Consider the following 4,022-nt stretch of genomic DNA (forward strand, 5'->3'; position numbering starts at 1 on the left):
AAACGAAAATAGCGAAGCGATCGTGCGGCGGGGCCGTGAGGAGCGGAGCGGGAATTCAACATCCTTGCACCCCCGGGATCCATTCCATCTTTGTTCTTCGGCTTTCACTCACAAATATCGCCCTAAAGATGGGTTCCCTCGCGCCGGCTGCTCCCATCCCTGCCCGCTGCCCCGAGAGCCATTCGATGAGGTGTTACCTTCGGTTTCCAAAGTGCTTTTAACGAAAAAACAAAATACAATTAAAACACCCACGCGCAAAACCATCACAGAAATAAAACCAAGCCGAGCCCCGCAGCCCCACCTTCCGCGGCTTGCTTCTAATTCGGCATTTATTTGCAAGACAAATCTTTTTGTTTTGAGGTGTTTTGTTTTAATTTGGAGAGCACAGCGGCCAAACACCGCTCCATGTTTCCCGAACGAGGCGGCGGAGCGGAAAGAAGCGGCGCGGAGCTGCGGCCACAACGACAGCTCCGCGGCCGCATCAGTCCCGCTCGAAGCGCCGCTCCGGGCCGCGGTCGGACCCCGTGCGGGACCACGAGAGCTCCGCTCGGCGCTGTGCGCGCGTTCGGGACAGAGAGAGGCCCCGCATTACTCGAAGGGACGGAGACAGAGGAGCTCCGCGATTTTTCTGCCTTAAGCGCGCGGTCCCCGGGCGGCTGCGAGGATGTCCGCGCGTTCTGGAGCGTGTGGCCCGTCCGCGTTCGCGTGTTCTGCTGAGTTCCCGGCTGGGGGCGGGCAGGCGGGCGGCCCCGAGGGCTCGAGAAGATCCCCGCGGGACGGGAATTGGCTGCGCCGGCAGTGCGGGCGGCCTCGCGAGCGGCGATCGTGGGCCCCGGCTGCGGGTGAACTTCCCGTGGCCGCTGGAGGCGACGATCGCTCCGCGGCCCGGCCCGGCCCGGCCCGACCCGGCCCGGCCCGGCCCCGAGCGCAGCCTGCCCCCTGCTGGCGCGCGGAGGCACGACCCGGAGCGCCGCGGGAGCTGCGTGGCCGGGAGCGGACCGGGGTCAGCCGGGGCGAGGCGAGCTCGGGACTCCCGTGGTCGGCGGACGCGATCCCGGGGCTGCTCCGCGCGGAGCTGCCCGCTCCGCTCGTTCCCGTTGCCACGGCCGTGCGACAAGCGGACGGTGATGGGGCTGTGGGGTTCGGCGGCTTTCTTTGTTTTTTTTCTCCCCTCGCAGCGGCGCTGCGCGCCCCGCACGGCCTCGGCATCGACCATCGCTGCGAGGGGAGCAGCCCGCTGCGGGGCGGTCCCGACGGGAGCAGCTGAGGCCCGGGCACCGGCAGGAGGGAGCCGGCGGAGTCCCCGAGCCACCCCGTCGGGCCCTGTGGCTCTGAGCCGCTCTGCCGTCCGCCCTCTTTTTCGCAGCGCACTGCGGGGCCACTCGGAGCGGCTGGCGGGTGCGCCCGGCGTTGACGGATGTAGCCCTCGCTGCCTCCCTCGGAAGGATAAATGTAAGCGAGCCGCGAAGTGTAGTTACCGCTAACAATAACAATAAATTACCGGGCTGCTTCTCGGTGGCACAAACAAATGATTTCTGCGCAGAACGCGGTGCCTCCCCGCGCCTCGAAGCCACCCCTCCCCGGGGCTCGGGCCGCAGCCCCGGCAGCAGGTGGGGGGCGACGGCGGGGACGCCCGTTGCCCGTAGGGGGCCCGGGGCCGGCGCCCCGCGGGATGTCAGAGGGCCCCACCCGGGGGCTGCGAGAACCGTCGGCAGAGAGCGGTCCGGGCAGCGCCGTGGGGAAGACGGAGAGCACCGCGCCGCCGCTTTAATTAAGCAGGATCTCTTTGATATAGGCAGCCCGATGCTATCTCTGTTGTTCCCTTCTCGGCAGCTTTTGGGTAGGAAAATTGCTGAGGAAGCGGCATCGCACGGGGCCGTGCAGCGCCAGATCGCCCCGGGCAGGTCCCGGTGCGTGCGAGTGCGCGGCGCGCTGGGAGTTCCAACCCCGCCGAGGTGCGGTGCGCGTTGTGTGTATTTTCGGGGGGCCTGGAGGAACGAGAGTCAATTTAGCATGATTAAAGGCACAAGCAAGAAGGCGCCACGCATTTGCATGTGCCTTCATCTTTTTTTAAGTGGATTTTTGAGGGCAATGTGGCAGACGAAGCCGGGCCCATCGTCCTCTCCCCCCCAGCGGAGCGCCTCCCGCATTGCTGAGCGCCGCAGGCCTCGGACCCTCCGCCCGCCCGAAGGAGCGGCGGCCTCGGGGCCCGTCGGGGCGGTCCCGGCTCGGCGCGCAGCTGCTCCGCCGCCCTCTCTCCCCGCCGGCGCGGGCACGGGTCCACGGGAGGCGCCAAGTCAGCCCCACGCAATCGGCCCCGTCCGGCGACAGGCGCGGCCCCGCGTTGCTTTCCCCGCGCCGCAGGCAGAAGGCTCGCCCGGCGCTGGAACCGCCGGGACGGGGTTTACCCTCTTACGGGGCCGCGTATGGGGCACCTCGGCCTCTTCCGACCCGGCCTCGAAGTTCCCCAGGCATTCCCGGCGCATGAGGGTCCGCATCCCGCGCCCTTCTGCCCCGGGAGCTGCCCCGCCCGCCAGCGGCCGCGCTGAGAAGAGGCTGTCGTGTCTGGCCCGGCGCCGGACAGAGGCTGAGCTCGGAGCCCAGAAGCGGCGGCAGCGGAAAACGTGCCCGCGTCCCAACGCATTCTCCCAGCTCCGGTCCCCGCTCACATCACACCGAGCCGGACCCCGACCTCATCCTGGCCGATCCTCGCCCCCACCATCAATCCGCACTCGCCCTCCCCGGGCACCCCGTGCTCGCGAGAGGGGACAGAGTGGGAGGGACGGGGCCCGACGGGACGGGCTGGGCCCGGCTGGCAGCGGCGTGGCGCGCACATGTGGTCCGGCGGCGGCCGGTGCCAGGTGCAGGGCTGGGGGCAGAGTTTACCGCCGAGTTCTGATGGCTCCGCGCGTTTCCCAGCCCGGGGGAGGGCGGGGGTCCTTTTCCCAGTTCAGGGCAAATACCTTCATTTCACTGGGAAATTTAACCTCTCCTTGGAGTTGGATCCATTATACGGGTTTAATATCCGCTCTTTTACAGCTCAGCGTTGTAAAGGCAGCAGCCAGGTCTGTGAACTCTGACATGTGCACCCGGGGGGGTGGGGGGGGATCTGCGGCGCGGGGCGCTCCTGGAGCGCAGCCTTTCATCTGCTGGGCCGCCGACCGGCGGGGGAGGGGGACGGGGGCGGGCGACCGCTGCCCCGGGGTTGCGGGACGGGTCCGAAGTGCCCGCGCTCCCCCTCGGGCCCTCGGCGCGGCCCCAGGAATTCCGAAGCCCAACGGGCTGGTGGTGAGGTGGGGGCCGTGCCGAGGCCGGTGGGCTCCTGCTGGCGCGGCTCGGCAGGTGCCCGTATCGCCGTGTGTGCATCGAGCCCAGCGCTGGGCGTTCTGCCGAAGCCGTCGGTCTCGAATGCTCCGCAGCCGTCGGTCACCGACGAGGCAGCGCCCGCACGGTTACCAGCCGTGACACGCTCCGCAGAGCCGCACCTTCCGCACCGGCGGGAACCGCACCAAAAGCCCGGCGGGACACGCCGTGCCGCGCAAGAAGGCCGAGATGCCCAGCAGCTGCAAGGAGGAATGAGTGTACCCGAATCTTCCGCTTTTTTTTCCCCGCAGATCGGCAGGTGCGTGGGGCTGCCCGGGAGGGGGCGCGGGACCAGCGCTGCTCGTGGAACCGGGCCGAGCCGAGCCGTCGGGGCCTCGGGGGCAGTGCCGGGAACCGCTGAGCAGGGGCAGCCCCTGCGGGCAGCCCGCAGCTCGGTACGCGCGGTGCGCTCAATCCGCACAGCGGTCCCCGCTCCGGCCCGGGCTGCAGGCAACGCCGGGGACTCCGACGGCTCGGCTCAGTCGGGACGGGAGGGCAGGGGGCTCACCTGGAAAGGACGGAGCTGCTCGCTCCTCGTCTTTGCGGACGCACTGCAGGGTCACATCTATACCTTTAATCGACAAATCTAATAAAAGCACATTTTCAGGAGCGAACGAAATCCAACAACGAGAAATCGTTTTCTGGCCAGGCTGGGCAGC

Source organism: Lagopus leucura, unplaced genomic scaffold, assembly GCF_019238085.1.
Source record: "Lagopus leucura isolate 7727_CA_CO unplaced genomic scaffold, USGS_WTPT01 Super-Scaffold_100022, whole genome shotgun sequence".
Taxonomy (NCBI): domain Eukaryota; kingdom Metazoa; phylum Chordata; class Aves; order Galliformes; family Phasianidae; genus Lagopus; species Lagopus leucura.